This window comes from Microcaecilia unicolor, chromosome 6, assembly GCF_901765095.1.
Source record: "Microcaecilia unicolor chromosome 6, aMicUni1.1, whole genome shotgun sequence".
NCBI lineage: Eukaryota > Metazoa > Chordata > Amphibia > Gymnophiona > Siphonopidae > Microcaecilia > Microcaecilia unicolor.
The window spans coordinates 222,521,362-222,535,787 of NC_044036.1; the positions used below are offsets into that span (position 1 = coordinate 222,521,362).

The window sequence follows — 14,426 nt, forward strand, 5'->3', positions numbered from 1 at the left end:
AACAGTGGAGGAGCACACTGAATACATACAGGTAGTGGTGCTTATCTGTCAACCTAGAATTGCTATTGGCTCACCATCCTAGGTGCTTTATAATAAAAGAAGGCTGTACTGGCAAGATTTTCTCTATAAAATGCAATTTACTCTAAATTACCTAAAATTGAAATTATTAATTCAACTAAGAAAAAGGGTTTGCATGCTTTCTGTCAGCTAGTGCTAATTTACCATTTTGAATTTTCTCTTCAAGTGTCGAGAGCATGTGTAGACTTTGATTTAACTGCTCACGGAAGCCCTGAGCGACACAGTAATCAACGTCACTAGCCTGCAGCAACTCCTCAAAGGCTTTAATAAGATCCATCATGTGCTGGCGATACATCATACAAATCCTGAAACTTTCTTTCATTTGCTGATGTTGAAAAGAGAGTTCCTGAGCTTGGGACTGCACTAAAGTATCAAACCTGGAAAAATAAATGACAAATGGCATGTGTGTATTTTATGAAACAAAAACAATCACTTACCCACAGCAGGTGTTTTTCAAGGACATGTGTGTGAAATCATCTGATACAGCCCAGCACAGGAACAGTTCTCCAGCTCTACAAGTTTTGGGGAACATTCTACCACACATGCACACACTGTAAGGGTCTTTCCTGCTGTCTTACCTTTGCTGAACGAACATTTATTTATTTAATTTTTGCTCACACCTTTTTCAATATGGACTCTATAGCCTGAGGCCTCAATACAATATGACCCAGCTTTCTACAAAGGAAAACTACTTCTTGGCAAAGCTGGGCTGGTGACTTCAAGGGCATGTTGTTTATGTGCACTAGCCTTCCAATTATCTCCTGGGAAGGTGTGTAAGAGTGTACCCTTCTTGGACAGAGTTTCTGGGAACATCTGTGAACCATGGAGGGGAGTTTGGTACTGACTGATGTTGCTGTATGTACTCAAGACCCCCTCATTGTCATGAATGTATATGACCTGGTCTATGTTGGTCACCTGGACCCAGACAGTTGCGCGAATTCTGTAGGAAACAAAAGACGGAATCATTGTGGATCGAAATTCCAAGTGTTAAGGGGAAAAGGACGGTGATAGGGGTATACTACCGTCCGCCCAGGATGCGCGGACAAACACTAATAAAATAGGCAACGCAATAATAATGGGTGTTTTTAATTACCCCCATATAGACTGGGTTAATGTAACATCAGGGCACGCTAGGGAGGTAAACTTCCTTGATGAAATCAAAGACAGCTTTATGGAGCAGCTGGTACAGGAGCTGACGAGAGAAGGAAAAATTCTAGACTTAGTCATTTGTGGAGCGCATGATCTGGTACGGGAGGTTGTGATCCGGGGGCTGCTTGACAACAGTGATCATAACATGATCGGCTTTTGAAATTTGCTTTCAAAGAGGTAAACATAGCAAGTCAAATATGTTAGAGTTTAACTTTAAAAAAAGGAAGCTATGATAAAATGAGAAGAACGGTAAGAAACCTACAACAGGCGTGGATGCTGTTCAAAACCACCGTCCTGGAGGCCCAGGCCAAACATATTCCACTTATCAGAAAAGGAGGATGGAAGACAAAATGACAGTTGGCATGGTTAAAAATGAAGTAAAGGAGGCTATTGGAGCTAACAAGAAAACCTTCAGAAAATGGAAGAAGGAACCGACTGAAGAAAATAAGAAGCGGCATAAGGAATGTCAAGTCAGATGCAAAGCGCCGATAAGAAAGGTTAAGAGGGATTTTGAAAGAAAGATAGCGTTAGAGGCGAAAACTGATAGTAAAACTTTTTTTTAGATATATTAAAAGCAGGAAGCCAGCAAAATTGGCTCGCTGGATGACCGGGTGTAAAAGGGGCGATCAGGGAAGACAAAGAAATAGCAGAAAAATTAAATGAGTACTTCGCTTCGGTCTTCACAGAGGAAGATTTGGGTGGGATACAGGTGCCGGACAAGGTATTCGAGGCTGACGAGTCAGAGAAACGTAATGAAATATCTGTAAACCTGGAAGACGTAATGGGGCAGTTCGGCAAACGGAAAAGTAGCAAATCTCCCGGACCAGATGGTATTCATCCAAGGGTATTGACAGAACTAAAAAAATGAGCTGGCAGAGCTACTGTTAGAGATATGTAATTTATCTTTAAAATCAAGCGTGGTACTGGAAGATTGGAGGGTGGCCAATATAACACTGATATTTAAAAAAGGTTCCAGAGGAGATCCGGGAAATTACAGACCGGTGAGTCTGATGTCGGTGCCGCACAAAATGGTAGAGACTATTATAAAGAGCAAAATTACAGAGCACATGCAAAAGCATGGACTAATGGGACAAAGTCAACATGGATTTAGTGAAGGGAAGTCTTGCCTCACCAATCTACTACATTTCTTTAAAGGGGTGAATAAACATGTGAATAAAGGTTAGCCAGTTGATATTGTGTATCTGGATTTTCAGAAGGCGTTTGACAAATCACCTCATGAAAGACTCTCCTTTGGAAATTGGAGAGTCATGGGACAGGAGGTAGGGTTCTATTGTGGATTAAAAATTGGTTAATAGATAGAAAACAGAGTAGGGTTAAATGGTCAGTATCCTCACTGGAGAAGGGTAGTTAGTGGGGTTCCCCAGGGGTCTGTGCTGGGACTGCTGCTTTTTAACATATTTATAAATGACCTAGAGATAGGAGTAACTAGTGAGGTAATTAAATTTGCTGATGACAAAGTCGTTAAATCACGGGAGGATTGTGAAAAATTACAAGAGGACCTTACGAGACTGGGTGTCTAAATGGTAGATGACATTTAATGTGAGCAAGTGCAAAGTGATGCATGTGGGAAAGAGGAACCCAAACTATAACTACGTCATGCAAGGTTCCGCGTTAGGAGTCACGGACCAAGAAAGGGATCTAGATGTCATCATTGATGTTACGTTGAAATCTTCTGTTCAATGTGCTGCTACGGCTAGGAAAGCAAATAGAATGTTAGGCATTATTAGGAAAGGGTTGGAAAACAAAAATGAGGATATTATTATGCCATTGTATCGCTCCATGGTGCAACCACACCTCGAGTATTGTGTTCAATTCTGGTCGCCGCACCTCAAAAAAGATATAGCAGAATTGGAAAAGGTGTAGAGAAGGACAACAAAGATGATTCTGGGGATGGGACGACTTCCCTATGAGGAAAGGCTGAAGAGGCTGGGGCTCTTCAGCTTGGAGAAAAGGCTGCTGAGGGGAGATATGATAGAGGTCTATAAGATAATGAGTGGAATGGAATGGGTTGATATAGACCGTCTGCTTACGCTTTCCAAAAATACTAGGACAAGGGGGCATGCAATGAAGCTGCAGTGTATTAAATTTAAAACGAATTGGAGGAAGTTTTTCTTCACTCAACGCGTCTCTGGAATTCGTTGCTGGATAAGGTGGTTAGGGCGGTTGGCTTAGCGGAGTTTAAAAAAAGGTTAGACAGCTTCCTGGAGGAAAAGGACATGGTAAAATTATGTCTTACCTGATAATTTTCTTTCCTTTAACGCAGCAGATGAATCCAGGAACTAGTGGGGTTAATCCCGGTTACCAGCAGGTGGAGATAGAGATAAACAAACTAAAGGCAGTGAGTCACAGACGGCCAGCTCCTTCCTCAGTTAGCCAAGGCCAAAAATATGAAATCAATAACAACCAGAAACCATACTCACTATGAAAAACAGAGAACCAAATAAGAACTTCGAAATAACTGCAACGTGATCCAGAAATTGGAATCCTTTCCATGTTTCCATATTTGTCTGAACTCTGCAAAAGAGAACCTGGAAGAAAAAAATAGCCACACTGCGCGGAAAATGAAAAAACGTCGGCTGAACTAGGGAGGGATCCTGGATTCATCTGCTGCGTTAAAGGAAAGAAAATTATCAGGTAAGACATAATTTTACCTTGTCACTTGCAGCAGATAAAGCCAGGAACTAGTGGGATGTACCAAAGCATTCCTTAAGTAGGGTGGGAAGCCAACACTCCCTGCGCCAACTCTCCCGCCCCAAAACTCGCATCCTCCCGAGCAGACACATGTAACCTGTAATGCTTCGCAAAAGTATGACGGGACGCCCAAGTAGCCGCCCGACAAATCTCTTCCAGAGATAAGGCCTCCGCCTCCGTCCAAGAAGCCGCCTGTGCCCGAGTAGAATGCGCCTTCAGGGTCACTGGAGACACCCGCCCTTGTAGCAGATACGCCGCACAATGGCCTCCTTAATCCAGCAAGCAATGGAAGCCTTAGAAGCCGCCTCGCCTTTTTTCGATCCTGACAACAGCACAAAGAGATGATCCGAGCGTCGAAACTCGTTAGAGATCTGCAAGTACCGAAACAAGGCTCTCTGCACGTCCAGGAAACGTAGCGAGGCAAACTCCCCCAGATAATCCTCTCTTCGAAAAGACAGAAGATAAAGTGCCTGATTGACATGGAAAGCCAAAACCACTTTAGGTAGAAACGACAGCACCGTCCGGATCGACACCCCTGCTTCAGAAAACTGCAAAAAAGGATCTCTGGAAGACAAAGCCTGAATTTCAGAAATCCTCCTAGCCGAAGCAATGGTCACCAAAAACACTGTCTTAAGTGTTAGATCCTTCTCAGAAATCTTATTCAACAGCTCAAACAGTGGGGCCTGGAGGGCTCGCAGTACCACATTCAAATGCCACGCTAGGCACGGCTGCCGCAGAGCAGGCCAAAGCCGAAGAGCCCCGTATAGGAAATGGACCACATCAGAGTGAGCTGCTAAAGAGGAACCGTCCAGTTTGCTCCTAAAACAAGCTAGCGCGGCCACCTGCACTCGAAGGGAATTATATGCCAATTCCTTTTGAAGACCATCCTGAAGGAACTCCAGAATAACCGGAAAGTCCGCCCGAAAAGGCAATTCAGCACATAAAGCACACCACACCGAGAAAGCTTTCGCGTACGCTGCTGAAGTAGACTGCTTCCGTACCCCCAATAGATTGGCAATGACTGGTCCTGAAAATCCCTTCCTCCTCAGCTGCCGCCTCTCAATAGCCAGGCCGTAAGACCAAAGCGGGAGGGATTTTCCATCTGAACTGGCCCTTGATGCAGCACATCGAGAGTCACCAGAAGTCGCAATGGTGACTCTGAGAGTGCTCGAACGAGATCCACATACCACAGCCGTCGGGGCCAGTCTGGGGCCACTAGAATGACCGGCCCACAATGCCGCCCTATGCGGCAAAGAACTCTCCGTATCAGAGGAGAAAAAAATATACAGTAGGTGTTGTTCCGGCCGTGGCTAGAGAAGAGCGTCCAAATACTGCGGGTTCCTGGCTGCCGTTTGCAGCTGAAGAACTGGGGAACTTTGGCATTGCAAGCCATGGCCATGAGATCCATTACTGGTCTTCCTCAACGTTGACAGATCAGCTGAGTCTGACAGCATCCATTCTGCTGCGTCCAAAAGAGTCCGGCTGAGAAAATCCGCTTGAACATTGTCTTGACCCGCAATGTGCGCTGCCGACAGACTCTGAACATGCGCTTCCGCCCATACTAGAAGACAAGACACTTCCACTGTCAAGGGAAGACTGAGAGTGCCCCCCTGCCGACTGATGTAGGCCACCGTCGTGGTGTTTTCCCCAGAATACACGAACTGCCTAGGTCTTCCCCAAAAAGCAATTTTCCTCAGAAAGGCAATTTAATGAGCTGTTGCTTAGAGGCCATATCTGCGGCCAAATGACGGAGCCACAGAAGACGCCGAGAGGAAACTGTCAAAGCCATGAGTTTTTTTTTGTTACATTTGTACCCCGCGCTTTCCCACTCATGGCAGGCTCAATGTGGCCTACATATTGTATACAGGTACTTATTTGTACCTGGGGCAATGGAAGGTTAAGTGACTTGCCCAGAGTGGGAATTGAACTCAGTTCCTCAGTTCCCCAGGACCAAAGTCCACCACCCTAACCACTAGGCCAAATCATACAAGGCATCCGCCAAGTACGCCAGCCCAATATCCATCAGCGACATCTGAGGAGTTCCTGGCATATCAGACTCCGAAATCGAATCCATGATAGCCAACTGAGACAAGCTCTAGCCGCATAAGAAGTACAAACCGAAGCTTGAAGTGTCAAAGCGGCCACCTCAAAGGCACGTTTTAAAGAGGCCTCTAGCCGTCTGTCTTGCATATCCTTGAGTGCCACACCACCTTCCACTGGAATAGTCTTCTTAGTGACCGCTGTCACCAGGGCATCCACCCTAGGCAGAGCAAACTGCTCTAAATGGTCCGCTGAAACCAGATACAGCCGGGCCATAGCCCTGGCCACTTTCAGACCCCCATCCGGATCCGCCCACTGAGCCAAGATCAACTGTTCAATAGATTCATGTACCAGAAAGGCCTTAGAAGGTTGTCTGGTACTAGCCATCTTGGGGTTGACCGCCTGAGAAGCCGCAACCTCAGGGTTCTCTATATTCAGGGCTTCCAGCGCTTCAGAGATAAAGGAGGACAACTCCTCCTTATGGAAAATCCTCACGGCAGAAGAGTCCTCCGGTTGGTCAGTGAGGACACCGTCCTCCATGTCGTCTACTCCGAGAGAGCCACCACGGAGGAAGCTGCAGGCGACCGTATACAGGACCTTTCCTCAGACCCCAAAGAAAGCCTAGGCTTTTTAAAGGAGGAGAAATCCTCTAGGGAAACCCCCAAAATCTCTTGGTTACCCCCAGACTCCCTGAGAGGATCAAAGGCCGAAGCTGTCGCAGCCACGTGAAGGGGGGGCAAGGCCCTTTTCAACAAAAATGCCTGATGGAGTAGCAAAATAAACTCTGGCGAAAACCCCTCCCCTGCAACGGGGGAGGTCGCAGCCATGGCACCTGCACGACCGCCCACAGTGTCTGACGGCCCCCCTGACTCCCCTACCAGCGGAGAAGAAGCTTTGCCCAAAACCGCTACCGGAGCCGGCTCCGCGACCGATCACAAAGTGGCACAAGAATCGCCAGGCTCCAGGCGAGAAAGCACACTCTTGGGGGGGGGGGGGCCACCGCTCCGTCGAGTCCCGCCAAATCAGCACACTCCACGCTGCAAAGGCCCGCCGCCGAATGCCGTTTCTCGCATCGGGAACAGCGTTTTACTGCCTCTGCTGCCATCGCCCACACTTGAACAGGAACCCAGCAGGACTTATCCCAGACCGGAAAAGCACGGGAACTAACAGCTGAGCCAAAGAAAACAAAACTCTCCAACTCCACTTCGAGGCAGGCTCAGACAAGCAAGCAGACTCGGACAGCAGTAACACAAACCTGCTCTCAGCAAAAACACATTTCCCTGTGCTTCTCTGTTTCTCTTTTAAACAAATTCTATGGTTCTCTCTTTTTTTTTTTTTAGTGAGGAGGCAGAAACAAACAGGAAAGGAACAGCAAAAGCCTGTTCAGAGGGAATTTTGAGGTGTAGCAGGGATCCAGCAACTGCGCTGCCAAAGGGGACACCACCAGTCCGCCAAACCCGGCTCAAACTGGCCACCGGCCCAGGAGCACCCTCAGAGGCCTTGGGCTCAGGAGCTGGAGAAAAAGTTGAGGCAGAGACATACTAACAGAGGAAGGAGCTGGCTGTCTGGCATCACTGCCTTTAGTTTGTTTATCTCTATCGCCACCTGCTGGTAGGAGGGCTTAACCCACTAGTTCCTGGATTCATCTGCTGCAAGTGACAAGGAAAGAACGTTATTGAATAATCCACTATTTCTGGGATGGGCGGGACAAAATGCTTCTTCTTTTGGCTGCTGTTGAAGACAGGGTGCTGGGCTCGATGGACCTTTGGTCTGTTCTAGCATGGCGATGCTTATGTCTTATGAGAGAGAGAGAGACAGACAGACAGACAGAAGAGAAGAAGAATTCATGGTATCTTCATATCTCTCAGGAGCTAGAGACAGATTTGCCTAAACACCTGAGAACTGTCTCTGCTGAGCATTGCACAAGGTCAAGTTGAGAAGCTTGGCTTCCCCAAGGACTGTGTAACTGGCTGCTCACACAGCAGGGTCTTTGGACTACCTGATTGAGGCTCCCAGGTGAACTCTGCTAGAACCTGAAATAGGGAGGAGCCAATTCATCACCCCATTTGGACTCCGAACCTATGGACCACAAAGTGAGATTCAGGACTTTTCCTCTTATGGCTCAGGTTTAGTTAGTTTGGTTTTTGCCTATGAAGGACTGGTTGTCCCAGGACCTGCGGTCAGTAGCCTAAATATATATCTATTGTAAAGTGATGTGGTAGCCATGTTAGTCCACCTTTAAATGTAAGAAACAGAAATAAAACAAAAACAGAGAAAAGAAAATAAGATACCTCTTTTATTGGACTAACAATACATTATTTGATTAGCTTTCAAAGGTAACCGTTCTTCTTCAGATCAGAAATAAGCAGTGGTGTGCTGGAGCCGGCTTGCACTGGCTCGCAAGAGCCGGTTGTTAAATTTTGCACCGACTTGCGAGCCGGTTGTTGAAAAGTGCGAGCCGGCTCTCCAGTCTCCTTCCTTCCTCCCTCCGTCTGGATCCGGTCCCTCACCTGTGCATCGACTCTCCCCTGCTGCCGGTTCGCGCTTTAAAAATGGCCGCCAAGACTTCCAGAGGCGGCCTCGCGAGACTTTGGCGGCCATTTTGAAAAGCGATCCGCAGCGGGGGAGAGTAAATAAAAGCAAGAGAAAAAGGAAACCGATATGGTTCTCCAAACAAGTGGCTGAGAAAATAAAGGCTAAAGAGTTGGCGTTCCAGAAATACACAAAAACTCAAAAAGAGGAACATGGAGAGGAATACCGGATGAAACTGAAGGAAGCCAAGAGAGAGATACGTCCGGCAAAAGCGCAAGTGGAAGAACAAATGGCTAGAAAGGTAAGGAGGGGTGACAAAAATTTCTTCAGGTATATTAGTGAAAGGAAAACGACTAAAAAGGGAATTGTGAGACTGAAAGATGCTGCGAACCGCTATGTAGATAATGATGAAGAAAAGGCTAATTTGCTAAATAGATACTTTTGTTCTGTTTTCACTGAAGAAAATCCTGGAGAAGGACCACGATGGACTGACAAAAGCACATATGAGAGTGGAGTGGATTTAGCATCGTTCACGGAAGAGAGTGTGTATGAACAACTAGGAAACCGAAAGGTGGACAAAGCCATGGGACCGGATGGGATCCACCCCAGGATATTGAGGGAGATCAGAGAGGTTCTGGCGGGTCCTCTTAAAGATTTGTTTAATAAATCCTTGGAGACGGGAGAGGTTCTGTGCGATTGGAGAACGGCGGATGTGGTCCCTCTTCACAAAAGTGGTGATAGGGAAGAAGCTGGAAACTACAGGCCGGTAAGCCTCATTTCAGTTATTGGAAATGTAATGGAAGCGATGCTGAAGGACAGGAGAGTGAATTTCTTGGAAGCCAATAACTTGCAAGATCCGAAACAACATGGTTTTACCAAAGGGAAATCGTGTCAAACAAATCTCATTGAATTCTTTGACTGGGTGACTGGAGAATTGAATCAAGGACATGCTATGGACGTAATCTACTTAGATTTCAGCAAAGCTTTTGACACGGTTCCCCACAGGAGGCTCTTGAATAAACTGGACAGGCTGAAGATAGGTCCTGAAGTGGTGAACTGGATTAGGAACTGGTTGACGGACAGAAACCAGAGGGTGGTGGTTAATGGAATTCGCTCGAAGGGGAAGGTGAGTAGTGGAGTGCCTCAGGGATCGGCGCTGGGGCCAATTCTGTTCAATATATTTGTGAGTGACATTGCCGAAGGGTTAGAAGGTAAAGTTTGCCTTTTTGCGGACGATATTAAGATTTGCAACAGAGTGGACACCAGGGAGGGAGTGAAAAACATGAAAAAGGATCTGCGGAAGCTAGAAGAATGGTTTAAGGTTTGGCAATTAAAATTCAATGCGAAGAAATGCAAAGTGATGCACTTAGGGAGTAGAAATCCACAGGAGACATATGTGTTAGGCGGGGAAAGTCTGATAGGTATGGACAGGGAAAGGGATCTTGGGGTGATAGTATCTGAGGATCTGAAGGCGACGAAACAGTGTGACAAGACGGTGGCCGTAGCCAGAAGGTTGCTAGGCTGTATAGAGAGAGGTGTGAACAGAAGAAGAAAAGAGGTTTTAATGTCCCTGTATAAGTCGTTGGTGAGGCCCCACCTGGAGTATTGTGTTCAGTTTTGGAGGCCGTACCTTGCTAAGGATGTAAAAAGAATTAAAGCGGTGCAAAGAAAAGCTATGAGAATGGTATGGGATTTGCATTAGAAGACGTATGAGGAGAGACTTGCTGACCTGAACATGTATACCCTGGAGGAAGGGAGAAACAGGGGTGATATGATGCAGACGTTCAAATATTTGAACGGTATTAATCCGCAAACCAACCTTTGCAGGAGATGGGAAGGCGGTAGAACTAGAGGACATAATATGAGATTGAAGGGGGGCAGACTCAAGAAAAATGTCAGGAAGTATTTTTTCACGGAGAGAGTGGTTGATACTTGGAATGCCCTCCTGCGGGTGGTGAAGATGAAAACAGTCAAAACAAAAAAAACAGCACCACGGGCCTTTAAAAATGGAACACAATTCTTTAATGAATGAGCCTTGACAAAAAGGCCCAACACGGGCCGTGTTTCGGTGACTAGCACCTGCGTCAGGGGTCACAGTGATGACGTGGAAAACTTGGGGAATAACTCGAATATATTCCTCTACAATATATTATTCCTTACCCCACGTCTCATATAGTAAAAGCTAAAAAGCACCAAGGCACTTTCACTTTCTGTATCCACTTTTTTTTTTTTTTCATCCATTTGGATACAGAAAGTGAAAGTCAGCCTTTCCCTGTTTCTGATGTGGGTCTCGGGTGAGTGTGACACCTTTTCTGTTAAGGGCACTGCAGAGTCACATCAGCAATGCATTGTGGTGGGTGTAGGGTATTGGGCTCCGTGATTCCATTAGCTTGTGTTAAATTCTCACGATGTTGGTAGTTGGTAGGCTCTACTCCCATGGTGCTTTTCCCTCTGCTTACTCGGTCAGAGTGTGCCCTGTTTTGTTTCCGGTAGCTAGTGGCCATTTTTGTTAGCCAGTTTAGATCCCAGTCATGTGTTAGCCACGTTACAGCACTTAGTTCTTACCTTGAATGTTGCTGAAAGAGGGCATTGTACACCATTCTGCCAGCTCTGACCTACTGCTAATCTCAGTACCAGTGAGACTCGTTGCCAGTGGGGTACAACCTCTGATCTGCAGTTAACTGTGAGTAAAGGTGCTTATTCAAATAAAGGGCGCTTTCAGCAAGATTAATCTTCAGGTGTCAACTGCTATGCCAAGGTTATACAGCAGCAACAAGTCCTGTCCCTGGAGAACTTTTAGTGGGTACTGCAGTGCACTTCAGGCAGGCAGACCCAGGCCCATCCCCCCCCCCCCCAACCGTAACACTTGTGGTGGTAAATGGGAGGCCTCTAAAACCCACTGTACCCACATGTAGTTGCCCCTTCACCCCTAAGAGCTATGGTAGTGTTGTACATTTGTCCCTCCCACGACCAAATGGCTTGGATTGGGACGTTTCTGAGCTGGGCGTTTTTAGTTTCCATTATCGCAAAAAAACAAAACAAAACAAAACAAAAAAAAAAACGCCCATCTCAGAAGGGACCAAATCCATGGCATTTGGTCCGTCCAAACCATATTTTCGAAACAAAAGATGGACGCCCATCTTTTTCGATAATAAGGTCTGTCCTGTCCGTTTTCGGACATAGACGCCCATGGAGATGGGCGTTCGTGTTCGATTATGCCCCTCCAAGTGAATGATACATACCTGTAGCAGGTGTTCTCCAAGGACAGCAGGCTGATTGTTCTCACGACTGGGTGACGTCCGCGGCAGCCCCCACCAACCGGGAAAAGCTTCGCGGGCGGTCCGCACGCAGGGCACGCCCACCGCGCATGCGCGGCCGTCTTCCCGCCCGTGCGCGACCGTTCCCGCCAGTTTAATGACAAGCAAAAGATGAAAACGCAACTCCAAAGGGGAGGAGGGAGGGTAGGTGAGAACAATCAGCCTGCTGTCCTCGGAGAACACCTGCTACAGGTATGTATCATTCACTTTCTCCGAGGACAAGCAGGCTGCTTGTTCTCACGACTGGGGTATCCCTAGCTCTCAGGCTCACTCAAAACAAGAACCCAGGTCAATTGAACCTCGCAACGGCGAGGGTACAACAGAAAATTGACCTACGAAGAACAACTAACTGAGAGTGCAGCCTGACCAGAATAAAATCGGGTCCTGGAGGGTGGAGTTGGATTTACACCCCAAACAGATTCTGCAGCACCGACTGCCCGAACCGACTGTCGCGTCGGGTATCCTGCTGGAGGCAGTAATGTGATGTGACTGTGTGGACAGATGACCACGTCGCAGCCTTGCAAATCTCTTCAATAGTGGCTGACTTCAAGTGAGCCACCGACGCTGCCATGGCTCTGACACTATGAGCCGTGACATGACCCTCAAGAGCCAGCCCAGCCTGGGCATAAGTGAAGGAAATGCAATCTGTTAGCCAATTGGAGATGGTGCGTTTCCGACAGCGACCCCTAGCCTGTTAGGGTCGAAAGAAACAAACAATTGGGCGGACTGTCTGTGGGGCTGTGTCTGCTCCAAGTAGAAGGCCAATGCTCTCTTGCAGTCCAATGTGTGCAACTGACGTTCAGCAGGGCGGGTATGCGGCCTGGGGAAGAATGTTGGCAAGACAATTGACTGGTTAAGATGGAACTCCGACACCACCTTCGGCAGGAACTTTGGGTGGGTGCGGAGCACTACTCTGTTGTGATGAAATTTGGTATATGGAGCATGAGCTACTAGGGCTTGAAGCTCACTGACTCTACGAGCTGAAGTAATTGCCACCAAGAAAATGACCTTCCAGGTCAAGTACTTCAGATGGCAGGTATTCAGTGGCTCAAAAGGAGGTTTCATCAGCTGGGTGAGGACGACGTTGAGATCCCATGACACTGTAGGAGGCTTGATAGGGGGCTTTGACAAGAGCAAGCCTCTCATGAATCGAACTACTAAAGGCTCTCCAGAGATGGCTTTACCTTCCACACGATAATGGTAAGCACTAATCGCACTAAGGTGATTCCTTACTGAGTTGGTCTTGAGGCCAGACTCTGATAAGTGCAGAAGGTATTCAAGCAGGTTCTGTGCAGGGCAAGAACGAGGTTCTAGGGCCTTGCTCTCACACCAAACGACAAACCTCCTCCACTTGAAAAAGGAACTCTTTTTAGTGGAATCCTTCCTAGAGGCAAGCAACACACGGGAGACACCCTCAGACAGACCCAACGCAGTGAAGTCTACGCCCTCAACATCCAGGCCGTGAGAGCCAGGGACTGAAGGTTGGGGTGCAGCAACGCTCCGTCGTTCTGCGAGATGAGAATCGGAAAACACTCCAATCTCCACGGTTCTTCTGAGGACAACTCCAGAAGAAGAGGGAACCAGATCTGACGGGGCCAAAAGGGCGCTATCAGAATCATGGTGCCGTGGTCTTGCTTGAGCTTCAGTAAGGTCTTCCCCACCAAAGGTATGGGAGGATAAGCATACAGGAGGCCAGTCCCCCAATGGAGGAGAAAGGCATCCGACGCCAGTCTGCCGTGGGCCTGTAGTCTGGAACAGAACAGAGGCAGCTTGTGGTTGGTCTGAGAGGCGAAAAGGTCCACCGAGGGGGTGCCCCACTCTCGGAAGATCTTGCGTACCACTCTGGAATGAAGCGACCACTCGTGCGGTTGCATGACTCTGCTCAGTCTGTCGGCCAGACTGTTGTTTACACCTGCCAGGTATGTGGCTTGGAGGAGCATGCCGAACTGGCAAGCCCAACGCCACATGCCGACGGCTTCCTGACACAAGGGGCGAGATCCGGTGCCCCCCTGCTTGTTGGTGTAATACATTGCAACCTGATTGTCTGTCCGAATTTGAATAATTTGGTGGGACAGCCGGTCTCTGAAAGCCTTCAGTGCGTTCCAGATCGCTCGGAGCTCCAGGAGGTTGATCTGCAGATCCTTTTCCTGGAGGGACCACAGACCCTGGGTGTGAAGCCCATCGACATGAGCTCCCCACCCCAGGCGAGATGCATCCGTCGTCAGCACTTTCGTGGGCTGCGGAATTTGGAATGGACGTCCCAGGGTCAAATTGGTCCGGATGGTCCACCAGAGCAGTGAAGTGCGGCAACTGGTGGAGAGGCGGATGACATCTTCTAGATTCCCGGTGGCTTGAAACCACTGGGAAGCTAGGGTCCATTGAGCAGATCTCATGTGAAGACAAGCCATGGGAGTCACATGAACTGTGGAGGCCATGTGACCCAGAAGTCTCAACATCTGCCGAGCTGTGACCTGCTGAGACGCTCTGGTCTGCGAAGCCAGGGACAGGAGGTTGTTGGCCCTCGCTTCAGGAAGGAAGGCCTGAGCCGTCTGGGTATTCAGCAGAGCTCCTATAAATTCCAGAGACTGTGTTGGCTGG

General features: G+C 47.9%; 1 protein-coding gene across 4 annotated transcripts in view; it reads right to left on the minus strand.

Moving 5' to 3' along the window:
- LOC115472220 (CDK5 regulatory subunit-associated protein 2-like) overlaps window positions 1-14,426 on the minus strand; it is a 513,663-nt gene that overhangs the window by 387,440 nt on the left and 111,797 nt on the right. The gene's annotated exons all lie outside the window — the stretch shown is intronic.